The sequence below is a fragment of the Pongo abelii genome, chromosome 1 (genome assembly GCF_028885655.2).
Source record: "Pongo abelii isolate AG06213 chromosome 1, NHGRI_mPonAbe1-v2.0_pri, whole genome shotgun sequence".
Taxonomy (NCBI): domain Eukaryota; kingdom Metazoa; phylum Chordata; class Mammalia; order Primates; family Hominidae; genus Pongo; species Pongo abelii.
The window spans coordinates 11281371-11293786 of NC_071985.2; the positions used below are offsets into that span (position 1 = coordinate 11281371).

General features: G+C 38.8%; 1 long non-coding RNA gene and 1 pseudogene across 3 annotated transcripts in view; one reads left to right on the forward strand and one right to left on the reverse strand.

Moving 5' to 3' along the window:
* Positions 1 to 12416, reverse strand: part of LOC134761474 (uncharacterized) — a 261901-nt gene extending 249485 nt beyond the window's left edge. For 2 of the 3 annotated variants that reach the window (XR_010140118.1, XR_010140125.1), the window contains exon 1: positions 12187 to 12416. This is a non-coding gene — a long non-coding RNA (uncharacterized LOC134761474). The remainder of the gene's footprint in view (positions 1 to 12186) is intronic. The other variant, XR_010140128.1, reaches the window with a different exon arrangement.
* On the forward strand, positions 7891 to 9670 carry LOC112129931 (NADH-ubiquinone oxidoreductase chain 5-like; annotated as a pseudogene).

Genomic DNA, 12416 nt, shown 5'->3' on the forward strand with positions numbered 1-12416 from the left:
ACCAGAACAGCTTTTGTTCAAACAGCAGCAGCAATAACAGCAAAAGCGATCTATCATGTTTACTGGCAATGTCAACTGTTTGCACAGAGTATAAATGTCCTTCTTTCAAATTGGCCTCATCAGGAAAAATCTTTTTAGAATTTTAAATTGCCTCCTCTTGCCAAGTATAGAAGTTCTGTCCTTTTCTCAACACAAATTATTTGTTTTCTTAGATTGCAAAGCATTCTATTATCTGAGAGGGAAAAGAAGTCCTGGGAAGCAACATAACAAAAATTCTGTCAAGCATTAGTGAGAAAAGAATTCTGATAACTGAATTCTGAGACTTCCTCATAAAGGACAGCCATGGAAGAAAAAGAAACAGCATAGTTGAGTGGTGGTGGGGCAAGGGTTAAAATGGGAAAAGCTAAGACATTTTTTTCTAGAGCTTAAAAAATGGTCAAATTCTTAAGTACCTAATTTTCTCTGTTATTACCTCTTTACTAAATTCAATGACAAAAGAAATTGATGATCTGTTATAGCCATATCATGACTCAAAACGCATAGATTTCTCTGACATTAGAAGCTTCCCCGTTAAAGATGGAATATTTTAGGGGGAAAAAACGTTGATTCTTGCACTCTATTTCAGAAACTTCCAGTACAATTAATGAAGCTCTTTTCAGCATTTCCAATGTCTCTGAGAGCCTCAGAATTCAAAAATCTAGAGGGCTTTTCTTTCTTTTTAGTTGTTTTTGGGGTGTTTTATTTTTGCAGATATTTTTGCATTAACACAATTAAAAATCAAACCATCTTACTGATTTCCACTGACATTTTAAAAATCATGTTCCCTGGGACAAATCTTTAGAATTCTTTATAATTTTCTCATTTCCAATGCAAGCAAGCTGAATTGAGCGTATTAACTATTAAAAATTGAAAAATGTTACTCATGAGTCTTTTTTAAAAAAGAAGAAAATATATATAATGGCAACTAAAGTCTTTGAAAATAATGTACTGTACTCTGTTCTCCCTGGAACATATATAATTTCTTTGAAGTTAGATTCTTAAAGAAACTAACATAGACTGAAAAGAACCCCTAAGGTTTAAATTAATGTTCTTCCACTTGTATCTAAATGCTTACCAGGGAGCCACCTGAACAAAAGAAATGTCTTTTTAAACTGAAATTTTGAGAACAGGAGTCATTAATGGTTACAATTTTCATTAATGGCTCTTACCATAGTTTGCATTTTTAAGATGGTAAGTAGCCTTTAAGACTAAATAATGCAAACTCAACTTAACAATTATTTAGATCCGCAAGTGATTAAGCTAAACCAACAACTGGGGATTTTTATTGATCAGCTGATTGTTTTAGTCAGATTAATGGGAATATTTGGCATGATGCAGCCATCCTCTTACCTCAAGCCTTCCAATCTAGACGCTACAGATTTGTAAATGCCTTCTCACATTCTGTGTGAGAGCACTGAGATACAATGTTGAAGTTCCTTCTTCCTTTTTTCTTATACCCTAGCTACAAAATGTAGCAAGGACCTCCCAAAAGAGAAAGTGCTAAGTTAGCAGGTCCCACTTAGGGACTTCAAGGAAGTATCACATCCTAACTACGGTTAGTTTCTTATGAATATGTTCTCAAGCTGTAATTCCTTTGAGAGCAGGGACCATAACTTACTCATTTCTGTTTATCACCTAACGCAGTGCAAGTATTCAAAGCCTATTGATGGAACTGAATGAACAAACGAATGAATGGATGAACAAATACACAAATGAATTAATTAATTCCTTTCCCCTGACATCAGTGAATTGCCTTAAGCCTTCAAAGGGGAAAAAATATGAAAGACTAGAAAGGCTGGGAAGTCATCATGTATTTAAAACTAATTATGTACTTGTCCACATGTATTATTTCATTACCTCCCAAATATTGTATTAAGAAATGGAGATTTAGAGAGGGTGTAGCTAGTACATGGTGCAGTTAGGTTTTAAAGCTAATTCTGACCACAAAGGAGCTACTGGGAGTCTGAGGTGGGAGCTTCGCTTAAGCCTGGGAGTTCAAGACCAGCCTGGGCAACACAGAGAGACCCTATCTCTTTAAATAAATTTTTTTTCATTTTATTTTAATTTTTTAAGACAGGGCCTTCCTTTGTTGCCTAGGCTGGTCTTGACCTCCTGGGCCCAAGCAATCCTCCTGCCTCAGCCTCCCAAAGTTCTGGGTTTACAGGTGTGAGCCACCCTGCCTGGCCAAAATTATTTTTTAAATTAGCCAGGCATAATGGCGCATACCTGTAGTCCCAGATACTCGGAAGGCTCAGGTGGGAAGACCCCTGAGCCCAGGAGTTTGAGGCTGCAGTGAGCTACGATCGCACCACTACTCTCCAGCCTGGATGACAGAGCAGGACCCCATCTCTACACACACATACATACATACATACATACACACACACACACACACACACACACACACAGAGAAAATAAAATAAGAGAGAGAGAGAGAAATTAAATTCTTTCATTCAAGCCCCTGATCTTTCCACTATCTCAACACTTCTTGCTCTATCCTCTGCTTTACAATGTGTAAAAGGGATCAAGGAGAGAACAGGAAATGAGAGTTTCTCTTTCTTCCACTTAAGAAAGGCTTTTCTCTTAACCTCATCTTAAAATGTTGCATTTTGAAGGATATGAAATTAAAACATCTTTAGGGAAATCAGTAATCACGGAGGAGACAAAGGCTGGATTTGCTGTGTATTAAGGATAGGAAGAAGAAAGGCCACAACATTCTGTAAGTACTCAGCTCTTTAGAGTCCTCCATCACCCCTACTGTGGTTAAAAAGTAAAGCACCACTGTCTCCATTCAGCAAATTACTCATCAGAGGCCATACTTAAGTATTTGTTCAAAGAAAGATATTTGCTTTTCATCTGGGTCTGGGTCACTGAATACATTCTGTAGCATGAAAGTTCTATCCTCTTTAGGACCAGTAACTCTTTGTCCTAAAGAGTGTTCCTGATGGGGCATATACTCCGAGTGACAAAACTCCTTCTTATCTCAGCTAAGATCCTATAAGTAAAAGAAAGTCTTAAACAACAATCTTAGCATGGGTCTCACAGATATCTACTGATAAACGCTGAGACTTCAGAAAGTCCAAGAAGCCCCTGAAATTGTAGGCAACAATTGCTATGTATGTCCATTTGTGCATTTGCAGGGCAAGAACCTCTATACCTATTAGAGGTTCTTTTATGTAGAACCTCCATAGCGATAGATCCTAAAGAGATTCAAAATAAAAAAGATGAGAGATTCTTGCAGAAGAAAGTAAGTAACCCTTGTAGCTTTAAATTCCTACCATAACATATTTCTCCGGTGATAACATTTGCATTCTAATTCTGCTTTATGATTTTATTAAGTGTATTTTTGCTATAAACACCCAAAGGTGAGAAGGTAAATAAATTAATATGTGTTTAAGTACAAATAGAAACAGCAACGGGATCATATGCAGCAGACAAGGAGCCTGCCAGTGGGCACTGCCAAGAGGACACAACTCAGCTCAGAAGTCCTCTCCAGAGAAGGGCCTCGCGCAGAGGACAAGGAGAAATAGCAGTTTCCTAAAGGATGTTCAAGGCTATGCAAGGCATGCTCCCAGGAACTGCTGTAAATGTGTGAAGGCCACTGCCATCATAGGGGTCAATGAAAAACCTCCTCTTTACCCTCAGAAGTTTTGGGGAAACATCAATCCACAAAAGGCAGAATGATGGGAGAAAAGACACACAAATGTATTTAATCATAGTTGTATGTGAAACAGGAGCCTTCAGAATGAAGACCCAGTGATACAAGGAAAACTGTCCATTTGTATGCTTAGGTTCAACAAAGTATGGACAGCTGTGTTGAAATACGCTTGGATAAAAAGGATATAATATAGAAATTTCAAAAGGTATAATATGTAAATTTAAAAGGGGGTATAATATATAAATTGTAAAATGTAGAGAGGGTATAAATGCTTCAGCATTATTATTATTAGCAATAGAATGAGTGGAGAACCCAGCCAGTCCTGTCTGTCTCTGTTCTTCTTGGCCTCTGTGCAATCCTTCCTTCTGGGTATGGGGCAGGATCCTCTCTGGAGTGGAGAGGGAGGTCTGATGACCTACAGTCAAACAAGGTAGGTCACACAATTTCCTTATGGCCATTTTTTTTTTTTTAAACACAGAAAGGCAGGAGGAAAGTTGGAGTAGTATTTTTTCGGTTTGATGGCTGGCTTTGGGTAAAAGGGGTTCTGGTTTCTCTGACCCACCTGGGGGAAAGATTATAGTTTCTATGGCTGGCCACAGGGCAGCACAAGGGACCAGAGACAGAAGAGTAGGAGAAATTCAAAGAGAAACTTTTGTTTCTGAGGCTGCTGCTGAGGCATTCATTTTGCAGTATCCTTTTCTGAGCCCTAAGACTATTGAAGAAGCAGTTGTCAGCACAAACACAAGAAGAGGAATAACATTCATATGGAGACGTGTAGCACCACAGGAACACAGGGCTGAGAGATCCAAACACTCCTGTTGTCATAAGGCAGCCTGGGAAAAGGTGTAGAGCATTTCAGTTTCACACATCGCCACCTTCCTAAAGTCCATCTTGGTCAAGCATCGACTACTTGCACTCAGCAAAGCTCCTGGGATTCATCAGTACCTGTCGTCACTCTTCTCACATGGATTAGCATGTTATGTGATTCCTATATACAAACTGGCATCATAAACCCTGACTACACCCAAGGAACCAATATGGCGCATTACATCAACAGCATAGCCTGAAAGATTCTCTGGATAGACACTGTCGAGTCCCATCTAATGGCTTTAACAGAGGCATTAACTTGTTTTGTGTCATACAACTGTGTTAAAGATTCCCTAAATAGATAGTAACTTGGCAAGAATATATCAGTAGCTGCTCACCATGCCAATCATCTAAAGCTAATGTTATAAGAGGGTGCATGTAAAAACCAGAGGGCAAAGTAGATTTGCTCTGTTAAGATTCAGCTAAGCCCAGTTTTTGGATTGTAATAACCTTGTCAAACGCTTTGATATTTTGAAGTGAGTGGTTCCACAGCACAACCTTCCCAGATTCTAACACTAAAGTAAGCAAAAGTGAAAGATCACTGATTTGAGCCAGTTGTACACAGACCTGATACTCCGAACTCATAAATCCTGTGTGAGCCATTAAATTCATTGGTATTACAAGGGGAGAACGAGGCAAAGTTCAAGATTTGACTCCACATGTGCCACCAAGTTTTACCTAAGTTTATGACTAAAGATAAAATGCCCAACAGTGGAAAGCTCTGGGTTTTCCCTGGAAAGACTGTACAGCCTTTCTGCTGATGACCACGAGGGGACTGGATAGGAAAGGATCAACCTCACACCATCCACAACCAAGGTCAGGGGTTGAGTGAGCCCACATATTAAACACTTCACAACTGACTAGATTCCAAACCAGTACTAGAACTTAGTTCTTCTTTTCATTACGCCTTGTTGCATCTCGAATGAAGACAGAGAAGTAGCGCCATCTGGACAATTGAGGCCTCTTTTTGTATTCCCCACAGAATGTCACACAGTGCTAAGAGCTTAGACCTAGCTTATTGAGTTAGAATAATATGTAAATATCTGTAGTTTTAATAATAATATTTTTCTCATTAAAACAGAAAAAATAGAAAAAAATACATATGTATCGTACACGCACACACACACGTTTCTTTGCCTATATATTTATTTTCCACAAAACATTATCACATTATATCCACCGTTTTGTTACATGCATTCTCCCCCTTAGCAATAAGTTATAAAAGTCAGCTGATTTAGGAAATATAACATTTTTAAAAGCCTAATGATATGTTGCATGGCATGATCTGAAGCAGGTATCTTCAAGGGGAGTTCTTCTTGACCTTCGGGGAGCTAAAATCTGTAGTGCTGCCAAAGGTTTGAGACTTTGGACCAAACAACATGCCTACGTTGCCTCTTCTTCCTAATGCCCTATCCAAATCCCTACCTCTGTGGCTGGAAGCTATGATACTCCTTTTCTGCCAACTAGTGGTAAATTTCAACTTCTGACCGATGTTTCTCCGGCCTAGCACAATGATTCAATGTTCTAACACCATGAAGCCTGGAAGGGACCTTGTGGGTTCTTACAGAGCAGCATTTTCAGGTTGTAAGCCACAACCCTTTAGTATATTGTGAAATCAGTTTCATTTTTTAAATGAACCTATTACAAGAGAAAGGAATATAAAAAATATCAAGTATATCCCATGAAGTGAATGCAGGTGTTAGATCATGAAACTCTACTTTCAGTTATTTGTGCATGTGTCCCTTTGGGTCACAAGGTAACATGGACACAAATTTTAAAAATTGAAAGCTACTGAACTAGGGAGAGAAGGCATTAGAACAGTAGGATTCCAAAGTTTGCCTAGAATCCTTCTGTACTTTAAAAAAAAAGTTTAATGCATAAACTCATTACACCTAGAATTCCTCTAACAGCTTCAGGGCTTGAAGTGGCTGGCTTCCATACTTGTTAAAAGAAGCAAACCTTTGACAGATTCTTTACTGCCTGCTGCTGGGTTCTTACAGGAAAAATGAAAAGTGTGCAGCCTGACTTATTTTAATCATAAACCTAGGCATGTTTCTGGAATAATGAATCTCCTGACTAAAGACTGCAAAGTTCAAAGACTCGTTTTGGCTGCAGGAAATAAAATGATTTGGAATTAAAGGTGAAGGAACTGAAGCAGGTGAAATGTGAATGGCTTAAACTGCAGCTCTAGTACAATCTTTTGCCTTCTAAGAAATCTCAATGAGAAGAGATTATCAGAAGAGACAATTTGCACTGGAACCATTATTCAGGGCTGGCAAAGCATCCATAATTTTAGGACACAATAAAAAGTTTCTGCTTTGACTTTCAAAAGTTGACAACTTTAATAAACGAGACATAATGATGTCCAGAACCAATTACATAAAAATATAGGACTGGCCGGGCACGGTGGCTTACACCTGTAATCCCAGCACTTTGGGAGGCTGAGGCGGGCGGATCGCGAGGTCAGGAGATTGAGACCATCTTGGCTAACACGGTGAAACCCCGTCTCTACTAAAAATACAAAAAATTAGCCGGGCATGGTGGCAGGTGCCTGTAGTCGCAGCTACTAGGGAGGCTGAGGCAGGAGAATGGCGTGAACCCAGGAGGCGGAGCTTGCAGTGAGCCGAGATTGCGCCACCGCACTCCAGCCTGGGCAACAGAATGAGACTCTGGCTCAAAAAAATAAATTTATATATATATATATATACACATATATATAGTATTAATTCCACTAAGTCATTAACGTAAGCCACAAACAAAAAATGTGGTTATCAATTGGAAGGGCTTGAAATGATAGGCTGAAGGGTTTATTTTGGGAATTAATTTGAGAGTTCTAAGCCCATGTCCTTTAAAATGGTCTATTTCTTGTGAATATCACTATGTATCTGTTTGACTCAAGATCTACATCCTTCACAAAGCCTTCCCTGACTTTCATTTCTTTTCACAGAAAAGATTTATATTGTGAAGGATGTATTTATAAATAACATATATTTTGAACTACAATAAGACACTAAAATGCATACTACATCAGGCTACTCACTATTTAATGTATGATAATTTTTTTAACCTGGATCCTTACAGGTAAGCACAGCGTTTCACGTATCATATTCTCCCAGACAATATGGTATGATACTGAGCACAAACATTAGATTGTGGATCTAATAATAGAAGCGTACAACTTCTTATCAATCGAGAAAGTATGCAAGAACTGCTAACTCATGCCCCCGTGCCTAACAACGTGGCTTTCTCAGCTTTTAAAGGATTAGTCATTCCATTGGCCTTAGGAACCAAAAACATTGGTGCAACTCCAAATAAAAGTAACAAATATGTACATTTCCACTACTATAATAACCCTAATCCCCTTAAGCCTACCAATCATTATTACCTTAATTAATCCCTGCAAAAAAGGTTCATACTCAAATTGCGTAAAAATATCTATCGCATCCGCCTTCATCATTAGCCTCATCCCCACAGCAATGTTTGTATGTATAGACCAAGTCATTATCTCAAACTGACATTGAATAACTGTTCAAATTCTTAAACTCTCACTAAGCTTCAAACGAGACCACTTTTCCACAATATTTATCCCAGTAGCACTATTCGTTACCTGATCTATTGTAGAATCCTCAATATGATACATAAACTCAGACTCTAACATTAATCAATTTTTTAAATATTTACTTATTTTCCTCATCACAATATTAATTCTGGTTACCGCCAACAACCTCTTTCAATGCTTTGTGGGATGAGAAGGCATAGGAATCATGTCTTTCTTACTAACTGGCTGATGGTACGGCCGAGCAGATGCTAATACAGCAGCCCTCCAAGCAGTTCTGTATAACCACATCAGAGATATTGGCTTTATTTTAGCTATAGCATGAGTTCTCTTAACCTCCAACACATGAAAGCTTCAACAAGCATTTATTCTAAATCCCACCCCTGGCCCCCTTCCATTAATTAGCCTTCTCTTAGCAGCCACAGGAAAGTCAGCTCAATTCGGCCTCCATCTCTGACTCCCATCCACCATAGAAGGCCCAGCCCCACTCTCAGCCCTTCTCCACTCCAGCACTGTAGTTGTAGCAGGTGTTTTCCTGCTCATCCATTTCTACCCTTTAATAGAAAATAACCTATTAATCCAAACCTTCACGTTATGTCTAGGGGCTACTACCACCTTATTTACAGCAATCTGTGCTCTAACGTAAAATGATATTTAAAAAATCGTAGCATTCTCCACCTCAAGCCAGTTGGGCCTTATGATAGCCACAATTGGCATTAATCAGCTGCACCTAGCATTCTTTCACATCTGCACCCACGTCTTTTTTAAAACTATATTATTTGTATGTTCAGGGCCCATCATCCATAACCTCAATGAAGAACAAGACATCTGAAAAACAGGAGGGCTATTCAAGACTCTACCTTTTACTTCTTCCTCCTTTATTATTGGTAGCCTTGCACTTACTGGTATGCCTTTCCTCACAGGCTTTTACTCTAAAGACCTTATTATTGAAACTGTAAATACCTCATATACCAACGTCTGAGCCCTTTCTATTACTCTTATTGCCACCTCCTTAACAGCTGTCTATAGTATCCGTATTCTTCACTCTAATAGGACAGCCTCGCTTCATAACTCTATTATTAATGAAAATAATCCATTCCTAATTAACCCAACTAAGCACCTAAAAATCGGTAACATCTTCGCTGGATTCCTCATCACCAACAGTATTATTCCTGTTTCATATCCCCAAACAACCATACCACTTCACCTAAAGTTCACAGCCCTAGGTGTGACCACCCTAGGCCTCTTCCTAGCAATAGAGCTTAATCTCACAACTAATAATCTTAAACTAAGGTTCCCATTACAGACATTCAACTTCTCTAATATACTAGGATTTTATTTACTCACAATTCACCGTTCAATCCCCCACTCAAGCCTATTCACAAACCAAAATCTGGCTTTACTTCTACTAGACCTAATTTGACTAGAAAAGTCCATACCAAAAGCCAAAGTCCATTTCACAAACCCAAGTTTCAACTTCCATTACCATATCTACTCAAAAAGGCCCAATTAAACTCTACTTTCTCTCCTTTTTTATTCCATCCCTCTAACCCTATTGTTAATAGTCTAATCTATTACCCCAAGTAATTTCAATTGCGACATAAATGCTAACAAATAATGATCAACCAACAACTACCACTAATCAACACCCATAACTATACAAGGCAGCCACACCCACAGGATCCTCATGCAACAATCCCTCCCTACCCCTCAAAAATTAATCAGCTTCCTGAGCTATTACAATTAATTGTGATCACAACTCCATCGTATTCAACTATTCACCAAACCAACATCAACTCCATTAATAATCCTAATCATAAAGCCCCCGAAATGTCAATACTTGATCCCCATGTTTCAGGGTATTCCTCAATAGCTATTTACCGCAGTATAACCAAAAACAACCATTATACCACCCAAATAAATCAAAAAGACTATTAATCCCATGAAAGCCCCATAAAAATTCAACACAATACCACAACCCACAGCACCACTAATAATTAAACTCAAGTCTCCATAAATAGGAGAAGGTTTTGAAGAAAAACCTACAAACCCTATAACCAAGAGAATACTCAATAAAAATAAAGCATATGCTATTATTCCTACATGGATTATAACCATGACTAATGATATGAAAAACCATCATTGTTTCCAACTATAAAAACACCAATGACCAATACCCACAAAACACACCCACTAATAAAAATTATTAACTACTCATTTATTGATCTTCCTACACCATCTAACATCTCTACAAAATGAAATTTTGGCTCACTTATTGGTGCCTGCCTTATTCTCCAGATCATCACAGAGTTATTCCTGGCCATACGCTCTATGTCAGTTACCCTAGCTGCTTTCTCCTCAGTTGCTCATATCAGCTGAGATGTAAATTATGGCTGAATGGTCTGCTATTTTCATGCTAACGGCGCCTCAATATTTTTCGTCTGCTTTTTCTTATACATTGGCTGAGGCCTATACTACGGGTCATTCCTATTTTTAGAAACCTGGAATATTGGCATTATACTCCTTCTTACCACTATAGCAACAGCATTCATAGGCTACGTACTCCCATGAGGCTAAATATCATTCTGAGGTGCTACAGTAATTACAAATCTATTATCAGCCATCCCAAATATTGGAACCGACCTTGTACAATGAATCTAAGGTGGATTCTCAGTTGACAAAGCCACCCTCACATGATTTTTCCCCTTCCATCTTACCCTTCATTATTACAGCTCTAGCAACTGTTCACCTTTTATTTTTACATGAAACAGGATCTAACAACCCTTTAGGGATTTCATCAGACCCTGAGAAAATCACTTTTCATCCCCTACTACACAACCAAACACATTCTAGGTTTACTTTTTCTCCTCCTCCTCCTAACAACTGTAGTACTATTTTTGCCTGATCTCCTGGGTGACCTAGATAATTACACTTCAGCCAACCCCCTCAATACCCCACCCCACATTAAACCAGAATGATATTTTTTGTTTGCATACGCAATCTTACGATCCATCCCTAACAAATTAGGAGGCATATTAGAATTCATATCTTCCATTCTCATTCTAGCAGTTATTCCCATACCTCACACATCTAAACAACAAAGCGTAATATTCCAGCCATTCAGTCACTGCCTATTTTGAATCCTAGTGGCTTACTCTCACACTCACATGAATCGGAGGACAGCTAGTTGAATACCCTTTTATTACTATTGGGCAGGCAGCATCTATTATATACTGCTCTCCCATTCTCACACTTATACCACTCATTACTTAAATTAAAATTCCCTTGTAGTATAATACAATACTCTGAACTTGTAAACCAGAAATGGAGAACCCCCCTCCCCAGGACAACTCAGGGAAAAACCATTCCCGCTTCACCGTCAACACCCAAAGCTGAAATTCTAATTAAGTCACTCCCTGAACTTTACTCAGCACATACTTTAACTACTGTGTCAGTATTAATCAGTTAGCACTAATACATTAGTGCTCTTATGTACTTCGTGCATTACTGCTAGTCCCCATGAATAATATATAGTACTATACTTACTTGTACATAGTACATTCATAAATTAACGTACATTACAAACCTAGTCCACATGCATATAAGCACGTAATAGAAATTACCTAATTAACTATCTCACATTACAACCATTGACCGTACAATACAAACTTACCCCTCACAAATATTGACCCATACTAAAAATCCCTAACATTACATAGTGCGTACGTTCGTTCATCGGACATAGTGCATTTCATTCAAGAAGTCCCTCGTCAACATGGATATCCCCTACCAAATTTTGGTCTCTTAATCTACCAACCTCCGTGAAATCAGTCTCCTGCTCGGGAGTGCTACCCGCCTCGCTCCAGGCCCATAAAACTTGGGGGTGACTATACTGAAACTATACCTGGCATCTGGTTCTTACCTCAGGGCCATAAAACTAAGATCGCCCACATATGCCCCTTAAATAAGACATCTCGATGGACTAGTGATTATCACCCTATTAACCAGTCACGGGAGCATTGCCACGCATTTGGTATTTTTAACTTTGGGGGATGCTATCACTCACCATCGCGGAAGGCCTGGTCCCCTCTGAATCCTCTGTAGACGTACTCCGATTTGATTCCGACCAAATCAATTGTAGAAGCTGAGCTTATATTGAATATTCCGAACCCACAATAACAACCATACGGTGTTAATTAATTCATGCTTGAAGGACATAACAATTAATCAATACGCCGGTAGGCTCACACACCTTCTCTCAAGCAGGTTCCCTCACGCACCTACGCTCACGCACCT